At 45.6% G+C, this 21,232-nt stretch overlaps 1 long non-coding RNA gene across 8 annotated transcripts; it reads right to left on the bottom strand.

The window, feature by feature from the left end:
• Positions 1-8,099: 8,099 nt before the first annotated feature.
• LOC125509317 lies at positions 8,100-11,703 on the bottom strand. Of its 8 annotated transcripts, none has more exons than XR_007284045.1 (6): positions 11,239-11,703; positions 11,029-11,115; positions 10,157-10,920; positions 9,055-9,282; positions 8,597-8,684; positions 8,100-8,383 (listed from the first exon to the last, which is right to left on the bottom strand). It is a non-coding gene; the product is annotated as an uncharacterized LOC125509317 (long non-coding RNA). The 8 variants fall into 8 exon arrangements; XR_007284051.1 differs by having other exon boundaries at positions 9,055-10,267; positions 10,358-10,920; XR_007284048.1 differs by having other exon boundaries at positions 9,055-10,720; positions 10,847-10,920; positions 11,239-11,702.
• Between the last annotated feature and the right edge of the window lie 9,529 nt (positions 11,704-21,232).

Raw genomic sequence — 21,232 nt, 5'->3', positions numbered from 1 at the left:
CTTTAGCGCTACTCGAAATCGTTCATGAGCTCAAACGTACCAAGTCTAGAGGCGTTCTCCTTAAGTTAGATTTCGAGAAAGCATACGATCGCGTGAACTTGGAGTTCGTGCGTGAGGTCCTCATCAAAAAGGGTTTTGATGTGGGCTTTGTCCATCGTATCATGCACCTTGTGAGTAGTGGACACACGGCTGTGACTATCAATGGTGTAATGGGCAACTTCTTTCGCAACAAACGCAGCCTTAGGCAGGGAGACCCTAGCTCTCCTTTGATCTTTAATTTTGTTGCAGACGCTTTGGCGGCTTTGATTAGCAAAGCCAGGGTTGCGGGGCATATCAAAGGGTTAATTTCTCACCTCATCCCCGGCGGCGTGACACATCTGCAATACGCGGATGACACGATGTTGTTATTCGAGCCAGACGACCATAGCATTGCAACGATTAAGTTGCTTCTGATTGCTTTTGAAATTCTTTCGGGTCTCAAGATTAATTTTCTCAAAAGCGAAGTGATCACCATAGGGATGGATGATCACGAAGGGCGGAGATTGCTCAATTGTAAGATTGGGAAGTTTCTGATCAAATATTTAGGGCTCCCGATAAACCACAAAAACTTGACAATTGCCGACTGGGCGCCACTTTACGGCAAAGTGGTGAATCGGGTTAGTCCGTGGAGAGGTAGGTTCATGTCCTCCGCTGGTAGGTTAATTCTGACCAATTCTAGCTTATCCTCCTTGCCTATCTTTACTATGGGCATGTTCCTCCTAGCAGATGGAGTGCATGCCAAGCTTGACACACCACGCGCCCGGTTCTTTTGGGAAGGAACCGGGACGAAACGCAAATACCACCTAGTTAAGTGGGCTATGGTGTGTCGTCCTAAGAAGTTCGGTGGTCTGGGGATCACGAATTCGAAGCTAATGAACGTTGCACTACTCACCAAATGGTGGTGGCGCCTTGCCCAAAACGAGAAGGGTCTCTGGGCTGATATTCTCCAGGCTAAGTATTTCCCGGACGGCAACCTTTTTAAGTCCAAGCCCAAAGGATCGTCCTTTTGGAATGGCATTCAAGCGGCTAGGCCAGCGTTTGCGGTTGGGGCCCAGTTTGCAGTAAACAACGGCAAGTCCACGCGCTTTTGGCTGGACTGCTGGAAGGGGCAAACTCCGTTGTGGCAGTCACACCCGCAGTTGTATCAGCTTACCACGGACACGCACATTATGGTCGCTGGCGCCCTTAGAGTGCACCCCCCGGTGATCTCCTTCTTCAGACCTCTGGAAGCGGGAGAGGCGACGGCTTGGGAGGCACTGGTGGCTGAGCTCGAGGGGTGGAGTCTCAGCCAAGATCATGATCAGATTGATTGGAAGCTTACGGCTTCTCGTAAATTCTCGATGAAATCCTTATACGAGAAGCTTACGGGGGGGAATGGGCTCGATATGGCCAGGGGGTTCTGGAAGGCTAGCATTCCCCTCAAGATCAAGATCTTTTTGTGGCAAATGTTCCGCAACCGTCTACCAACCTCGGATAATGTGACCAAACGCAACGGGCCGGCGAACGGGACATGCGCCATCTGCGGTCTTGGGGAGGACGCTAACCACGTCTTCTTCAAGTGCTGCCTAGCTAGATTTGCGTGGAGCACGGTCAGGGATACCTTCAATCAGAATTGGAACCCGCAAAATAGTTCGGGCCTTCTTACTATGTTAATCGCACAGAGGGGTGCGAACGCGCGAGTGGTGTGGCGCTGCGTTGGGGCGATGTTTTGGTCCATTTGGACTGTGAGGAACAAAATTACTATCGAATACAAGTTCCCTGCTCACCCAGCTGAGATTCTTTTCAAATACCATCTTTTCCTACAGGCTTGGGCGCCATTGGGGAAGCAGCGTGATGAGGGTCGCATGAATGAGATCATGGAGCAGATCAAATTATGCACGGCAAGAGCAAGACTTCAAGATCCGCACGATTGAGCTTTTTGCGTCTAGTTTCTAAGTGGTTATGTGCTATTGTCGCCCTGGTGAACTTTTAGTTTCTACTTTGCCGGGACTGCGAGCCTGCTGAACTTATGTTTTATATTGTTGTGGATTATGTCTGGTTGGATGCTGCCTTGTGGCTTTATTAATTTAAAGCCGGACGCGTCGTGCGTCTTCGTTCTAAAAAAAAGGAGAGATGATATTTAAGAAGAGAAACGACATGTTCAGAAGTTAGAGGTCCGGCGAGCAGGCCTTCCATATTAATCATCGTTGATTTATCACAAAGTTATACTAAATTATCAAAATTAATATAGATCGGAGCAACTATTAATTTTCCTTTGTTTTCTGCAGGAAGCACTATTATTTTTTAATTGTATCTCATGTGTGTTTATTGCCTCTTACGCTCACAAGCTGGCCAAATACGTTGCCGCTTACCATTTGAAATGAATGGTTGGCTATCTCAAAATCAAGAAAACAAAATAAAAAATACATTGCCTCTTTCTCAAAATCAAGTCAGAATTGCCACCGATTATGTCCCACTACTCAGTTTTGCCACTAAAAATTACAACTGTTCAAAAATGCCATCTCTTCATTAGAGGGTACGTAGTTGACTACGACATACTATATGCCTAATCATACCTTAAACCTCTAATCAATCTGCGTTCTCCTCGTACGTAGTACCGCATGGTATCAATTCAAAACGAGCCGGTTGGTTAACAAGTGGATCAAGGTACAACATTCTTGTCGCCCACTCGCCTCTGCAGTTCTGACTTGGATTATAAAAAAAAAAATTGCCCGGTTTCGACGCGATTCTTCGTATGAGCATCGTTGAGTTGGTAGTTAGTCTCGGGCGTCAGTTGTCTGTGCCGTATAAGCACACACAAGCCTTATTTTTATAGTATACCTTGGAGGACTATACTTGTGGATAGACCTTTCCCGCCGGCTCCCCTGACGTGGATGCATGCATGCACATTGTTGACCTTGACCCTGAGAACGCACGGTGACGTCCCGTGCCGCCGTCTTCTCTTCTCTCCTCTCTTTGAGATATTTAGCGTTCGGGCCATCGAGTGCTCAGTGATGTCCCTGCGTTTCTCTAATTTCGCACGTTTAATTAGCTGGCACCGTGGCACGTACCACGCACGGCTGCGGCTGCATGCGAGCACGCGACATGCAGGCAGGCAGGCAGGGCGATGAGCCACAGGACGTACGATCGGGCCGCGTGATGCACGCATATTTCATGCTCCCGTAGTCCCATAGACTCCTCCGTCTCCCTTTAATACGCGATGGCTTATTTGGAGATGCATGCATGCATGCATGGTTTCTTTCTCCCGGTGACGGAGACCTCAGGCGAACGTGCACTAATTACTTGGCTCGCCAGCACCCCGTTGTTGTTTCTTTGAAGAAGAAGAAACAGCACCCGCCCAGTTGTTGATGATGATGACGATGGTCCGTCGTTCGAATCTCGTCATGCAGAGCACGGCCATGGCCATGATTCATCGGTCCGCAGCTTCACAAGCTGGCTTAGGTCAGGGCGCGACTATCTTATTAGTATTATCTTGTTCTTATGGAGTACGAACGGGCCGCTGCGTGACCGGTTGTGATCATCTTAAACCAATGTCAGACCGACGAGCACATGGCGATGGTGCGCTGGATTAGCGGCAGCAACAGGTGGACTGACGAGGAGCCGGACCGAAACGCCAAGGGAAGCGCCGAAAACGCCTCTGTTTTTTTCCGTTGTTTGTCACTCGCTGGGGCGCTCTCCTGCTCGGGGGCAGTGACACCATGCTGATTTTACCCCAGTGTCATCGTATGTGCTAACGGTACGAGCGTTCGTCTGTTAGTGTTAGGACAGGGACACCATGCTGGCTCTTTTGCATGCTTGTTGCTATCTCGTTCGCACGTAAGTACGGGCTGCTGCGTGACCGGCTGTGATCACCTCTTAAACTAATGTCAGGCATACGAGGTCGCCGCCAATCTAGCTGCCAACAGCTAGCAGCAGGTGAACTGACTGGCGAGGGGCCGGGCAGAAACGCCTCTGCTTACCGCTGTTTGCCACGCGCGCCGCTCGTTGTGGCTTTGCTGGGGCGATCCTGCTCGGAGGGCAGTGACACCATGCTGGTTTTACCTCAGAGTAGAGTCATCGCGTTACGACAGGGAGCTGGCGACCTGACGCACGCCGCAATGCTTGTTGCCTTGTTTTCGTGTGCTGGGAGGAGCTGGCTGACGATCTGACGCCACAGCCCGTTGCTTATCCTGCTTGTTTTCCTTTCCAGATTTCACCGTCGAGATGAGCGGTTTCTTCGAGATGCAGAAACCAATTAGGCGAGTGAAACGCGCACGAAGTCAAGATCTAATGAAGGCTCTGCTTTGACCAACTTGATTTATGCAGATTTCCGAGGATGCTGTGGCTGCTGGACATGGTCTGTAAGAGGTAATAGTAATTCTTCTTGATTTTGTGAAGGGGCCACAACATCGCTGTGAAGAATCATTTTGAAAGCTGAACTACCTTCAGACACTATCTTACTGCAGAATCATTTGAAAACTGAACTTCACCGGAAGGTTACGTAGTGTCTGAAGAGAAACGACGGAAATCTTAGGCCTCGTTTGTTTGGACTTCAGTTTTGATATTATCAGTCCTGGATCTGTTGTGCTAGGAAAGGGCACTGAAAATAGTCTGAATTCAGTTTTCACTGGTTTTTCAAAGCCGATTCGAAACAGTTGTTTGTTTCAGATTCAGCCTTCATTAGATTCACACATAACGCACAACTTGTACGGAGTAGAATTAATACAAGAAAAGGGGGTGCTCAGCCCTGCAAATACAAGGCCCACGTCTCAGGATTTGTTTTTAAAAAGAAGATCTCCCCGGCCTCTGCATCAGAATGATGCATACGGCCATCTTTATTACTAAGCAAATCAGTTCGAAAGAAAAAAAAATGCTCACAAAGAGCTAAAGAGAAAAAAGAAAAGCCACAACCGGCTGGCAAGAAAAAGATAGGAAAACTAATTGCCTATCCTACTACATGACCGTCATCCAAATTCGTTGAAAATAATCCGTGCTACCATCTCCCATTGGATAGATCCAGTAACCAAACGCTCCTTGGCATCCGTCAGAGTGAGTAGCGACCACATACGGGTCAACACAGTGGCTCGGAAGATAACCTGCAAAAAATGAGTATTTGTTGTTGTGTTAAAGACCAAATCATTTCTGTAATTTCAGATAGCCCATAATAAAGCACATGCTCCTACAAGAATGTGTCTCGCTGTTACGGGCGCTATCCCATCAAGCCACGTCCCAAATAACGTGTTGATATTATTCGAAGGGGTAATATTAAAGGCTATGTGAACTATCCGCCATAAATTTTTTGCCAATGGACAATCAAGAAAGAAGTGTTCGATGGATTCATCCCGATCACAAAAACTACATCTAGTAGACCCAGTCCAGTTGCGTTTTACCAAGTTGTCCTTAGTTAAAATGACTTGTTTGTGGACCCACATAAACACTTTAACTCTCAAGGGAACTTTTGACATGCCAAACATGTTTCGACGTAGGAATAGAGCTAGAATTAATAACATCCAGATACATGGATTTAACCGTAAACTCTTCATTCCTAGTTAGCTTCCAACACAACTGACCGGGTCGTTGAGAAAGCTATACATCCATCAGTCTTCTCACAAGATGGAGCCAAACTTCCCAACGGTTTCTGGCTAGCGCTCTCCTGAAGTGGATATTAAGAGGCGTGGACTGAAGCACTGTCTCAACGGAAGCGTCTCTCCGTTGAACAATGCTATAAAGAGAAGAATATTGAATCGCGAGAGGCGTGTCCCCTAGCCATGTATCCTCCCAGAATCTCGTAGAAGTATCGTTACCGATCACAAACTTTGTCCGATTGAAAAAAACTGATTTAACTCTCATCAGTCCTTTCCAAAAGGCGAGTCCATTGGCCTCACTGTGACCTGGGATAAAGTTTTGGAGTGAAGGTACTTATTACACAGAATCTGTGCCCATGTAGTCCCCGCCTCACCAGATAGCTTATACAGCCATTTGCTGAGAAGACATCTGTTCTTCACCTCAAGATTTTCGATACCTAGACCCCCTTGGTCTTTTGATCGACAAATAATATCCCATTCAGCGAGTCTATACTTTCTCTTCAGATCATCACTCTGCCAGAAGAAACGGAATTGATAGAACTCTAGTCTTTTCCGAACTTCAACTGGTACTTCGAAAAAAGACAAGAGAAACATGGGCATGCTCATGAGAACCGAATTAATGAGAATTAAACGGCCTCCATATACATGAGTTTGCCCTTCCAGCAACTAAGTTTCTTCTCAAATCGATTCTCAGTGCACTTCCATTCTTTGTCTGTTAGCTTTGAAAGTGCGTTATATCGACTAGAGGGGGGGGGTGAATAGGCAATTTTTATGAAAGTCTTCAAAACATGGAAGTTTCGAAGACAAACGATAGAGATAAACCTATTACCACTAGAAGAATGTCCGTGCGTTGCAACGGAGCCACATTAATTTTAAGAGTTCAATATTAATATTCTCATACATATCAAGTGACATTGGCGATCTTTTTTACCATCAAATCCTCACACACACTCTCTCCCTCCCTCTTCCTCACTCTCTCTCCCCATCTCTCTCTCTCTCTCTCTAACACACACACATATCCATCTTATTGGGTACGGGACCATAATCCATCTATTTCACACACACGCTACGGGCTACAATGCATATAAATGAACCAGATAAAGGATTAACATCGTCTTCAAGGTCGAAACTCATTGCTCCCTCGTATGTTACGCTGACGTCAAACGGACGATAGCAGGCTCCCCAAAATTCAATAGTCTCAATAGTCCAAGCTCCCCCAAATCCAGTCCATAAGTTGGGGAGAAATATGGTTACCCAATTTATTCTTATCTCTAACACATGGTCCCAACACAAAAAACTCCACTTCACAAGGGGCCTTTATGTTTTCCTGGCAAAACCTCCCCTTCTCACTCGACATTTCTCACTGGAGCCCTCTTCTTTAAAACAGGATGATGACTGCCTCATCTTCGCCATGACACCCTCTCTTCAAACACTGTACTTCTCCACGGACCGCCAACGAGTCCCTCGCCAAGCGCCCCGTGCTCCGCCCTGATCACGTCCCAGTGTTAGTGCCAATTCACCACCACCATCAAGGGGAGGAGGCATGCACCACCCATGATGCGCCCCTCCCCCGAAAGAAAGCAGATCCAATTTCTCCACTTTTTGAAAAATAATTTATTATTCTATTAGTAGTCTTCCTTCACAGGACCATGCTCTAGCATTCTCATTGGTAAAATAGTTCATATAAACATGTTGCTACAGAATAACAAACCAATGTAATCATCAATCAAATATGTTTCATTTAACTCTCTTTATCTATGTCACACATGTATTAAGAATACAAGCTATAATCTTTCTTCATATTCTTTTGCTCATCAGATTCTCTGAAGCCACCATGTCATCACATTGCCATGTGAGTAACTTTTACTACTCCGACACAATTCCACCATGGTTCGTATCACCTCAACGCCATCTTGACCGGTTTCCCCCGCCTCCTCGTCACATTCGGCTACGCCATTGTTCTATCATTTGCTTACTCCATATCATTTCACCATCATGTGCACACCCTTTTCCTAATCCTCTAAATTTATACCATGGCCCCCATCTCCTCTGCTCGAAATCCTCTTCCATTCCTCTTCTCGCAGCAAGCTTGTTGTATCTTCGCTAGCTTCACTCCTATGTATGTGCTCACATCACCATCATATGTACATCTTCTCCTACTCCACCTATTAGCTATGCCTATGGCTACCCCACCATTGATGTGTCCTCTACCTAATTGAGCATCATCCCAAGTAGCATCACTCATCGTTACATCCTAATCGAGCATAATTTTTTGTAAGCATCATTTTCTTTTATGCGGAACAATCTATTATCCATTGGACAATTTTAAAATGAATGTACACATTCTGCTTTACCGAAACTCAAAACTATCATGAGTGAATATTCTTCCAGAATGGACTTGATTTCTTAAATAATACACTTACAATGGTGTGTACCAGATAAAAATGATTAAAAGGAAACATTTCCCAGTAGTAACCGTAAAATAAACACTGCAAATCGAGCGATAGAAATTTCAGATTTATTGAAGCCTGGCACTTGAAAGCTGGAGTAGTATGCACAGAAAGAAAAATTATTTTATGTTTTCCTAAAATAAGTCTCCCATGAACACATTGCACGAATGAGCAGGAAAACAGAGTGCAAACTTATATGTACACTAACTGGTCCGTTCATCCATTTTGAATAGACCAGCTACAAAAGCTCACTTGGTTCATTCTCGCCAGAATTCACTGACATGATGATCAAACATGTCCTGCAGTGTCCCCACACCCGGCGCGTCCAACCTGACAATTAAGTGCACACAAAAATGGTTCCGCTATCCCATAAATAAGACCAACAAAATTTAGCATCTTTACAGGAAAATACACCTATATATATTTCTGGGGTTTCTTACAAAGAAAATCATGGGAAGTAACTAAAAGAAGGTTAATATAGAGCTAACAGATATGAACAAACCAGACAATAAATGCATAGCGTCTGGGGAACGAAACCACTACCAGATACATGGTATCGCATGAGTGCCTGCCCTTCCTCTAGCCTGCAACATCTGGGAGCTGCATATATGCTTTCAGATTTGTGCTAATTCTGCAAATTCAGAATATGCCCAAAGACATTGTACAAAGGTTTAGTTCTTTGCGATCCAATATATTCAGGAAAGAACAGTTTTAGTTCCATAGAGAAGGAATAGAAAAATTCGACCAAGACACCATCAGCCTGCTTATGCGATCAACATATAATTACTGGATTTCAACTTAAATAAATTCTTTGGAGATGATGTGCTAGCTATAAAGGGAATGACATTTGAGATGGTATACTGAGTCAATCGAACAACAAAAAGGAAGAACAAAATTGCTGTATTACATATTTACATGCAGTCACGTTGGGCACAAACTGAAAAATGAGTTCGCGATAAGATAACATAAGCCTGTCGTAGTTAAATATAACGGAGATGCACACAGAAGCTCTTCGCAGTTCACCGGATGAAATAGTTGGGTGTTCTGGATAGGTGGACTCCCGGTTGTGCCCAGCTGCGGCAACTGCCACACCCCACTGCCACCGGACGGCGCCCCCATCCAGGAATACACAAGTTGCCCCACGCCAACCAAGATCTTTCAAATCTTCTCTAGCATTGTCATCGCAAAAGGACTTTCATCAGTGGCTCGCTGACAATCTCCCCCAAACCCTACAAGAGATTCAAGGAAGTTTAAACTTCCATTTTGCACATGTGCAATTGAGTCACTCACCTTGCTAGATTATGTCAGATCTATTATCCATATTTAAGCCCTCCGAATTATTGTATTTTCCTGGCAAAATAATGGATCAACAAGTTTGTCCCTTCATATTGTCAAACACGGGCTGACGGGACCATCTACTTTGGTTGTTCAAATTATAAAACGCAATCATGATGTTGAAATCTCATCTCATTCCATCACGTGAGCTTTTCCCAGTTTTTTTAAAGAGCTTTTCTCAGTTTTGGACAAACTGAATGACGGTGACGATTTGTATATTGTAGTTTTTCCTTCATTACGCTTCACTGGTTAGATGGGAGAGCGCGCTGTGCCCCTATGTTCAACCCCAAAAACCTAGATTCAAGGTTGTAGGTCATAGTAGTTGTCATCACTCGCAAGCTTGCTTGTGCACTTTAAAAAACTGTATGACGAAGCACATCAAGAGAAGCAAAGGTGCTCTCAAGTTGTTATGCATATCATAGAGCACATGTAGGACAACAAAATGACAGTCATCAAGGAAAATATATAATTACCAAAATCAACCCCAAATCAGCACTCCCCTCGCCATCTATGTATCAGACTACTTGGAACTGAACTGTATGTAAAGCAAGATTTAAGTGTTGACCATTAGTCCTCAATGTCCCGTGTGTTCTCCATCATGCTCCTGACTTTACTGTCATACTCTAGTTCGTAGTCTAAATTCAGTTACTGGTTGCACTCACCCCTAAGTGAACACTAAAAGTTTTAACAGGATAAATCACACATATATATCATTTCCTTAGTCAATAGAGTCCTGGAACTGTGTCACAAGATCCCGACAAAACTGACCGGAGTTTTCGTAGTTCTCTGAAACTTTTCATGTCTGGTTCGCTACTACTCACAGTTCTTTCCTGGATTCAATAAACCCCATGAAAGCAGACCATTTCTTGGGGTAAACAACTGAAAATAAGGTTGTAAAATTCATCAAAATCATCTAGAGCAAACAGTATGACATACTTTTTGCACAAGTACTGTAAAAACAAGTATTACCTGTCCTAGCCTTTTGGCTTGAACTGAAAAAACAGTATGACATACTTTTTTACTCCTACAACTCCCTTCGTGATGATCGGATGAAAGTGTCGCAGACACTATGCACATTTATTTTGTTGGATTGTGCAGATCCAATTGAGCAGTTCCTAAAGCTGGAAGGATTATAGTTGAAAAAAAATACCTGGATAGCCTTTGTTGTGATACTACTTGCTTTATTGTCAATGAGGAAGTGCTAGAAGTATGAGAAAAATCCCAGTATACCATCAATTATTGATTACTTGTCAGACCCAAGAAAGCATTCACACCTCCAAGATGTTTGTTAGACTGTTAACATAGCATGAATTCACTTCAGATTACTCCTTTCTGTACATATAATTAGATAAAAGAGAATACTGGTTATGAACTATATTCATAATATGAATGACAGTGTGAATCTCTCGGCAGAATTATGAAGCAAATATTGGTTAGGAACCAAGGTTAAAAGCAAACCTCGCATATGATAATATTGCTATTCTTTTCTTCTTCATTTCCATTTTTTTTTCTTCAGTCCATAAGTGCATGAACTGAACAACCAAATCAGATTTAAGCAGAAATAGAACAATAGAGGGGTTGGGTGCAGATCATCCAGTTTTAAACATCAAGAACTGGAATTTGCAAAAACAGTAATCTACCTGGCGATGTTGGATGTCGTCCACCGGAGGAGATGGAGGAGCATGTCCCGATGTCCCAATGGAAACTCCTTGACCTCTCAAGTCCATCTACCAAACACGTAAAAATTCCTCAAATCATCTCCAATTGGCATGTCAATCGACATGTTCTTGCTTCCTGACCGGCTCAAAAGAAAATTCAAAGAGAAAATAGAGAGGAACGTGAGTTGTAACCATTGACAGAAGACGCGTGAGGGCCAGTGGGGCGCAGCGAGCCGGCGTCGGCAACAGCAAGGGCGCGTCCACCAGCCGCGAGAGCCGAACTGGTCGGGCGCCGCGGGGGCAGCGCGTCGATGGGCGGTCGAGCCGTTGCGGAGGGTGGCGGGGCTCGGACGCGGGGACGGGGATTTCCTGCGCCGATTAGCTCTCATCCGTGGACGGACGCGGATCAGGTCGAGGACGGCGCGCTGATGCCGCCGTGGATCTGGGCGCTCCCTCTCCCTTCCCTTGCCTTGCCTTCCCTTCCCTTCCCTTGGGAGAGGAATAGAAGGTTGGGGGCGACGGCACAGGGGGGCGAGGAGATCGCCGGCGGCGGGGTTGGATTGGGGTGCGGCGGCGGCTGCGACTGGAGACGGGAGAGGAGGTAGGGCTAGCGAGGGATTGGTTCTGTCGCGACGCTAAAACCAGCGGAGGGGAGGCGGTGGACGGAACCAAAAAAAAATCTACGAAGGTTAACCGACGAAAAAAATCTGGACGAAAATGGTGGGACGAAAATTGACCGGCGGAGACTACCAACTGCTCCATTAAGAGTAGAGATGCAGCGGAAGGTAGACTACATTTGGCAAACCATAGTCAAGTATTCAATGAAGTAAAAGCACAATGACTAATATCAGCTAGGTAGTAAGGATCAGGTAGGAAGATATTATGAAGCCGATCAGAACAAGCAGTCACTCAGTGAAGACAGAAAATAGTGCAATCATACAATAATTTCACCAGGACCAACAGTAAGTAAAGGAAGGGAAGGATGAAACCAGTGACTCGTTGAAGACAATGATTTGTTGGACCAGTTCCAGTTGGTGTGACAACTGTACGTCTGGTTAGGTGGCTAGGTATTTAAACCTAAGGACACACAGTCCCGGACACCCAGTCCTGAACACGCAGCTCAGGACACCCAGTCCTCACCGTATTCCCATTGAGCTAAGGTCACACAGACCTCGCCCAATCACTCTGGTAAGTCTTCAAGGTAGACTCCCAAACCTTCACAGACTTCGTTCACCGGCGATCCACAATGTCTTTTGGATGCTCAGAACGTGACGCCTAAGCGGCTGGAGGATTCACAATCCTCAAGTGTAATAAGTCTTCAGATCACACAGACAAGAAGACTTAAGTGATGCCTAACACTCTTTGGCTCTGGGTGGTTAGGGCTTTATCCTCGCAAGGAATTCTCTCTCAAAGGCTTCGAGATGGGTTGCTCTCAAATGACAAAAGCCGTACTCTAACTCTGAGCAGCCAACCGTTTATGGTTGTAGGGGGTGGGCTATTTATAGCCACTAGGCAATCCGACCTGATTTGCCCGAAATGACCCTGGGTCACTAAGGAACCGACACGTGTTCCAACGGTCAGATTTCAAACACACACGGCAACTTTACTTGGGCTACAAGCAAAGCTGACTTGTCCGACTCTGCACAAGATTCGCTCTCATAGTCTTCACTCGAAGACATAGGTTTTGGTTAAGCATCACTTCAGTTATTCTGACTGGTTCTCTTGGACCCCACTTAACAGTACGGTGGTTCCTATGACTCAACAAAGAAGAAAAAGAACTACGATAGATCTAAGTCTTCGAGCTCCATAGGCTTCATGCGATGTCTTCTCTTGTCATAGTCTTCGATGAGAATATCTTCATATACCACCTTTGACATCAATGTCTTCATACATTTTTAGGGGTCATCTCTGGTAAGAAAACCGAATCAATGAGGGACTTCTACCTGTGTTATCCTGCAATTCTCACAAACACATTAGTCCCTCAACTAGGTTTGTCGTCAATACTCCAAAACCAACTAGGGGTGGCACTAGATGCACTTATAATCTTCCCTTTTTGGTGATTGATGACAAACTAGTTGAAGTTTTCAACGGGGAATATAATATGTGAAATTGTAAGAGGATAGGGAATTGTCTTCATAAGCTGTGAGGGCTCCCTCTGAAGATGTGCATATAAGTAATTTGCTTTTGGAATGCAAATGCACATGGCAGGTTGTGCTTGTGGAGATCCTCTTCAACTTATGATGACAATCCACTATGCATGTGAAGGTATGTGAAGATAATGACATGCATAATGGAAAATGGACGTCTGCAAAATGATCTAAGTGCGGAATTTATCGTCGCACATGCGGAATTTATCATCGCATCACAAAGTGGCAAATAATTAGCAGACGACCATCGAGTTTAGGTGTTACAACTCGAAGAATCAAAAGTATCAAAACGAGAGCTGTAAACACGAGGCAAAATATAAAGCAACCGCCCATGTGGACCCGCTTGAAGACTATCAAACTCATATGCTTCTCCCCCTTTTTGTCAGTAAGGACCAAAAAGGTTTGAAGACATAGAGCATCTACTCGTTCCCATGAAGAGTAGGTGAAGCAGCAGGGTCGTCGGTGGTGTTCGGCGGTGCAGAAGAACTTGGAGCAGGGTCGAAGCGTGCTGAAGGAGGTGGCGGTGAAGTAGCATCGTCTTCGTCCTCGATCACTCTGGCATTTACAGTTGCAGTAGAGGAAGAGAACTCAGAGTCTTCAAGAGATGGAGTTCATCGCAGCACTGCCCTTCGAGGAGGTGTGGAGTCAAATTTGAAGCGTTCAGAGAAACCATCCTTTTGAAGATCATCTTCAGAGCACATAAGCGTCAGCCCTTTCCAGGTGCGTCGAGAGGTTTCATGGGCAACAAAGGCATTCTTGGTGGCAAGATTGCGAATGTGGTTGACATCCACCAAGAGGCTTTGCATTTGGCGCTTCAGCCAGTCATGATGCCTATCCTGTTTCTGATGAAGAGCCACCAGAAGCTCTCGGTCATTGAGGACACGAGTGCGCTTCTTGGGTCGTTGGGCAATTGTGCTATCGGTGGCTTCAGTAAGGGCAGCATGTGGTGCACGTGTAGTTCCAGCCAAAGGATAAACACGAGTGACTGCTTCAACTCCTTCAATATTCTGAGAAAAACTTTGATGCTCCGCATTCTGAAGACTCAGAGGCTCCTTGGCAGGCTCAGAATAAATGGCTTCAACGGACATATTCACATCAGGCAGAAAGATCCGATGATTGCGAGCAGATGGCTGATATGAGATAGCGGAGTGGAGTTTAATCAGCCGCATTATCCATGGAGCGTAGAACTTCAAGCCAAATAGATCAGAGCCTGATGCAGCAAGTTGGCAGATGAAGAAGTCCTGTGCATTGAAGCATTTGCCATGAAGAATATAGAAGACCAAAGTCTTCATTGTACCTTCCAGCTTGGCATGTGGAGAATGTCCTTTGATAAGCCAGAGAGTTCGCCTTATGATGTGATAAATAGTCCTTGGCAGATATTCAAGGTCTTCAACAAGGAACTCCTTAGGATATGCAGCATCGTGTGGCAATGGTTTCATCATACTGAGCATCTGACTCATGTTTGGTTCAGGCTTCTGAAAGATGCTCTCCATAGCTTCACTGTGAAGCTGACAGCCAGGTTCGTAGAGATCGCCAGGAGTGGGCAGACCAGTGAGCTCAATGATATTAAAGGCTTTGGCTTCGTGATGAACATTTCCTGTCATCCACTTCAGGATCCAAGCCTTCGGATCTCTGTTGTACCCACGGATATGAAGTGTGGCATAGAATTGGAGCAGCAACTCTTCATTCCAGTGCTCTTGGTCGGTGACAAACGGCAACAAGCCAACCTCTTTGAAGCAATCCAGAGCTTCTTCCAGACAGGGCAGAGACCAGCTATTGCTTCGATGTCAAGATGCTTATGTGGGAAGATGCGACCTTGATTGTATAGAATGCAGGAGTAATAGCTTCATTGTGGATAGCTCCAGAACCGATCAGAAGATATTCTTTCCCTTGAGTAGGGGTTCCTGGAGCTATTGAAGAAAGTGTTGTCTTCTTTGAAGCCGTTGACATTGAAGGATCCAGGTGCTGATGTAGGACCTGGAAATCTGGGCAATCTTGGGATTGGCTTCTGTACCTGAGGCCTGTGCTCAACATGATAGTCAAACTGAGGACCAGCAGCAGGCGCAGGAACAGAAGTAGTAGCATCAGTGGCTTCGCTGACTTCTGGTGCTTGGGTTGGTGAAGGCTTCACATTGGCTTCAGTCATGAAAGCGTCAGTGGCGTTGGTGGCAGCCTCAAGATTCTCAACCTCCACTTGATGAGCTGGAGGGTCGGTCACAGTCACGTTCTCCTCGAGAACAGCTTCTTGGTGAGACGGGGGTGTAGGAACTCTTGGGGTTTCTTCTTCATCGGCTGATGCAGCCGGAATGTCTTCAGCAGATTTAGCTTCAGACTCGGAGACTGGAGGCCTTGGTCCTTTGCGAAGCCTGCGTAACGCTGGCGACGCCTGTGGAGTTGGAGTTGGCTGGGCCTCAAAGTCATCTTCCTCTTGTGATTGTGGGTGATCAGCCCATGATGCATCCTGAGCAATTGGCGTCAGAGGACGACCAATGCTGATGAGTTTGTTGTGCATTAGCACAGGCGATGATACCTATTGGTGCTCAATCTGAGGAAGAACTGCATCATCTTCAACATGGTCATGGTGACCAATGTCTTCAGCAGCGGTGGGATCAGCTGCTGGGAAGTCTTCAGCTTCATGAGCCTCTGTGAAAGCAGGCTCATGGACAGTCAGTTGGCGCTCTTGATGTTCGGTGGCTGGGCGAACCATGGAGATGGGTTCAACAATTAAGGGCTCTGTGGGAGCAGCCCGTTCCTTCTTGGTCTTCCGCTTCTTCTTGGAGGGAGCAGTAGCAGAGGCTTCAGAATGTTTTCTCTTTTTGGCTTCAGCCTCAGCAGTCCTCGTCTCCTTCAGTTCTGAAGCGGTTGACCTGGCCTTTGGCTTCGAGCCAGTCATGCTAGTTGGGAAGATAATGGGATCTGCTTCCTGCCTTGGTGTATCGGGTTTGGCCATAGCGGGCTTCTTCTTCTTTTTTGCAGCCATCCTGGGGTCGATGCCAGGACGCCCAAGGGCCTTGCGCTTCTCAGCCTCATTGTAGGCTTGCACACACTTGTCAGCCAGGCTCTTCATGCGCTCACGAGAAGCTTGAGCTTCTTCACACTTTTTGAGAAAGGCTTCTTTAAGCTCGTGCAGCATGATCTTGAAGTTCTTGACCTCTTGCACGCAGAGCTTGGCCATATGCTTCTTGAACTGAGCTTTCTCAAAGTCAATCTTCTGCTTTAGTCCGACGATGCACTGAGCTAGAGCTAGCTCTGAAGCAATGGCGCTATGGAAGGCGACACTAAGACCAATGAAAAGTTGCAGTCTTCAAAGCTGAGGTTGGGCGTTTCAAACCACTCATCAATGAAGTCGTGGATGATTGCCATGTCAAAGAGAGGCAAATTGTTGAAGATTTCTGCTTTTTCTTTGCTCTTGATCAGTTGCTCAAGAGCGTCATCTGCAAGATCTTCATCACTGAACAGATCAATGGCATCGTTGCGCAGAATAGCAGCAGCTGTTAGTTCTTGGCCGGTGTGTGGCAGAGGCATCTTGACCTTCTGGGGCTTGGAGATGCGTGACAAGTCTTCAGACTGCACACTGTCTTCAGGAGGTGCAGTGGCCAGTGGCTTCGCCCGTGAGATTTTTGGTGCAGGGGTAGGCTTTGAAGCTTTTGGCTGCTTCAGTTTCTTTGGCTTTGGCGCTGCAGGCGCTTCATCTGATTCAGCGTCATCTGCAGGCTCATTCACGGCTGTCCCTTGAACCACGATATGGGTTATGAGACCTTCAAGGTTGTAGAAAGGACCGATGACATTGGGTTCTGCATCGCGTGTGCCGTCAGCCCGGGGAGCAGAAGGACCAGGGTTGAAGTCTAGTCCCAATGACTTCTTGTTTTCCTTGGCCGATGCCTTTGCACGCTGGAAGTTGCGCTTGAAGAGATTATCGTCATGACACCATAGCAATGATGATGGGTCGGCATCTTCAGGCTGAGGTCCATGGACCATACACGGATAGAAACCCTGAGCAATAGCTTCAGCTCTGTTCTTGGGTGGAAGGCCTCGGAAGAGAATATCACCCCAAGGACTTTTGATAGCACTCTTCTCAGCATATTCCTTGGTCACGAATCTGTATTTGTACCACTGTTCTGCCCAATATCTTCGAATCCACTGGATTCAGGTCTTGCTGATTATAATCCTCTTCAGGATCTATCTTGTAAAGCTCTGAGAGGTCATCAGGCAAATCTCTTGATGTTCCCCCACGATGCTGTCTGCCTTCCTTCCTTGCAGATTTCTCTGTAGCCATGAACTTTAAACTGAATGGCTTCAACATGTTCAAAGACTTCAGAGGCTTTCGCTTGCTGGACAAACAGGAACTGGCTTCGGGAGAATTTATATGATGCTGTAAGAATTCTGCAAATGAATGCAGACTATGAAAACCAAAGAATTCTCCCACGGACATGTACCTGTGACAGCATTAAGGTGCGAGGGAAGGGGAAGAGGTCATATGCATTCTCAGAAGATTTTAAAGATAAATCAGTTTAGAAGACATTGACCTCATCGTGCGAAGACATTCACTCATAGATAAGGAGTTGGTTCCAGATTTGTACGAATCCAGAGATCAGTACAAGTGAGGAATCTAACTGCTTTGTGAAGCATAAGTGAACATACTAGGCATAATATGAGATGCAGTATGAAGTGGATCCAACATGTGTGAACAGAAACTACTTGTGGTAGAAAGTGACGAATCTGTAGGATCAAAGGGGCCGTAAAAAGAAAGTTTTATTTACCACACAAGGAACTGCTAGACGGAGTGGAAGAGGAGGCCGAGCAGTTCGATCGTCCGTGCCCTAACTTGGTGACGGAGGACACCTACGGCGACGGCGGAGAAGACGATGTCCGCGGTCGGCGTGAAGACGGCGTCGGAGAGGTTGCGGCAACGAAGCGCTTCGTCGCCGGTGTCGTCGAGGGCTAGCGGTGGCGCTAGGGTTCGTGCGAGAGTGGAAGAAGAGATAATGACTGTGGTGAGGCGTGTATTTATAGGGACAGGGGCGGCTCAGTGTTATTACATAGGTGTCCCTGGCGATTCACATCTGAGGAACACGTGGCCATCATGCAGCATATCGGGGGTTGTTCCACGTCCCATGCACGTCTAGATTATCGGGCGGTCGTTCCCACTTCTCCGGGTTTCAGGTGAAGGAATGAGCATTGAAAACGGACTTGATGTTTGTCTCTGTATCTTCTGCTGACAAGGACGTAGAGAAGACATTCGACAGTTTCAATAAAATGCATATGATTTGGAGAGATAGAGTTTGAGATAGAAAGCATAGAGAGGTTAGGGTCCGATCACATTCACTTAGTTCAAAAGATTCAACAAGAAGACATAGCTATAAGTGAATGCTGTAGAGGACAGAACACTAGTATATATATATATAATCAATATAGTGAAGGTAATCATGAAGACATGTTGAAATTGAAGCCAAACCAAATGTGAAGACATAGCAAATGTAACGCCATGAGTGAAACATTTCAAACAGAACCTTTGGTGGTGGCGTTACCCACCGTATAGGAAGTATTAGACCCAGACACGGTGCACAATTATCGTGGCGCTCCGAAGTCAAATTTCACATTAATGTATTCACACTTAGAATGTATGTCTTCATTGATTGAAGATATATTTTACTTCATGTGTTGCACATCTAAGTCATCAATATGCATAAGTGTTAGGATGTGTGCCTGATCACAGGACATTTGAGGATTCCAAGATATTTAGCTCACACCGTAACTTGCAAAATCTCTTCTCATCCAAGGACTTGGTGAAGATATCTGCCAATTGCTCTTCAGTGTTGACGTGTATGATATCAATATCTTCCTTCACAACATGATCTCTGAAAAAGTGATGACGAATTTCAATGTGCTTTGTCTTCGAGTGCTGAACTGGGTTGTTGGCAATCTTGATGGCGCTTTCCTTGTCGCAGTAGAGTGGCACTTGCTTCAGATGAATGCCATAGTCCTTGAGTGTTTGCTTCATCCATAGAAGCTGAGCGCAGCAAGATCCAGCAGCAATGTATTCAGATTCAGCAGTGGAGAGAGATACACAGTTCTGCTTCTTTGAATACCAATATACAAGTGATCGTCCCAGAAAATGACAGGTGCCTGATGTAGACTTGCGATCCACCTTGTCACCAGCATAATCAGCATCCGAGAATCCAACCAGATCAAACTCTGAGCCCTTTGGATACCGTAATCCTAGAGTTGGGGTGTGAGCCAAATATCGAAGAATTCGCTTCACAGCTAAGTGATGCGACTCCTTTGGTGCCGCTTGGAATCGAGCACACATGCAAACACTAAGCATAATATCTGGCCTAGATGCACATAGATAAAGTAAAGAACCAATCATGGAGCGGTATACCTTTTGATTGAACTCTTTACCATTGTCATCGGGATCCAGATGATGTTTGGCTGGCATTGGCGTCGTGAAGCCTTTGCAGTCTTGCATACCAAACTTCTTCAGGCAATCTTTGAGATACTTCTCTTGAGATATGAAGATGCCATTGCGTTGCTGTCGTATTTGAAGACCGAGGAAGAACTTCAGCTCTCCCATCATGGACATCTGATATTGCTCTTGCATCATATGTCCAAACTCTTCACTGTATTTCTGATTGGTGCAGCCGAAGATAATGTCATCCACATATATTTGGCACACAAACAGTTCACCATCATATGTCTTCGGGAAGAGAGTGGGGTCGAGGGAACCAGGTATGAAGCCTTTGCTCTTCAGGAAGTATTTGAGTGTGTCATACCAAGCCCGAGGGGCTTGTTTGAGGCCATACAGTGCCTTGTTGAGCTTGTATACCATGTCAGGATGTTTTGGATCTTCAAGGCCAGGCGGTTGTGCAACATACACTTCTTCTTCAATCTTGCCATTGAGAAAAGCACTCTTCACATCCATTTGATATAGAAGTATGTTATGATGATTTGCATAGGCCAGCAGTATGCGTATGGCTTCAAGTCGAGCCACAGGAGCAAATGTTTCATCGAAGTCAATCCCTTCCACTTGAGTATATCCTTGAGCAATGAGACGAGCTTTGTTTCTGACAACTTGACCATGCTCATCTTGCTTGTTGCGGTATATCCATTTGGTGCCTATTATATTGTGCTTCCGAGGATCAGGACGCTTAACCAGTTCTCATACATTATTCAGCTCAAACTGTTGAAGCTCTTCTTGCATGGCTTGAATCCATTCAGGTTCCATGAAGGCTTCTTCAACTTTCTTAGGTTCTGTTGTTGAGATGAATGCGAAGTGCCCACAGAAATTTGCTAGCTGAGTTGCCCTTGAATGAGTGAGCGGACCGGGTGCATTGATGCTATCAATTATTCTCTCAATCTGCACTTCATTGGCAACACGAGGATGTACAGGGCGAAGATTTTGCTCTTGTTGATCATTGTCATTGTCATTGTTAGAGGGATTGTCTTCAGGCTGAGCATTGTCTTCAGGTTGATCAGGTGCGAAGATGATAAGTTCCTCTTTAGGTTGAGCTTCAGAGGGTATGATTTCTCTAGTTCCCATTAGTTTGATTGATTCACTGGATGGAACTTCATCTAGCACATTTGGCAGGTGCTCTCTTTGTGAACCATTAGTCTCATCGAACCGCACATCCACTGTTTCAACCACTTTATAATGAAAGAGATTGAAGACTCTGTAGGAGTGCGAATCCTTTCCATATCCAAGCATAAAACCCTCATGTGCTTTTGGTGCAAATTTTGAAGTGTGATGTGGATCCTTGATCCAGCACCTGGCGCCAAATACTCTGAAGTAACTGATATTTGGCTTCTTGCCAGTAAGGAGCTCATAAGATGTCTTGTTCAGAAGCTTGTGAAGATAAACACGATTGATTGTATGGCATGCAGTATCAATGGCTTTAGGCCAGAATTTTCTTGGAGTCTTGTATTCATCAAGCATCGTTCGGGCCATCTCAATGAGTGTTCTGTTCTTGCGTTCGACGACGCCATTCTGCTGTGGCGTGTACGGGGCTGAGAATTCATGTGTGATGCCCAAGGTATCAAGA

Source organism: Triticum urartu, chromosome 5 (assembly GCF_003073215.2).
Source record: "Triticum urartu cultivar G1812 chromosome 5, Tu2.1, whole genome shotgun sequence".
Taxonomy (NCBI): Eukaryota; Viridiplantae; Streptophyta; class Magnoliopsida; order Poales; family Poaceae; genus Triticum; species Triticum urartu.
Note: the sequence above shows the minus strand (reverse complement) of the source record. Positions and strands in the feature narration are given on the sequence as shown.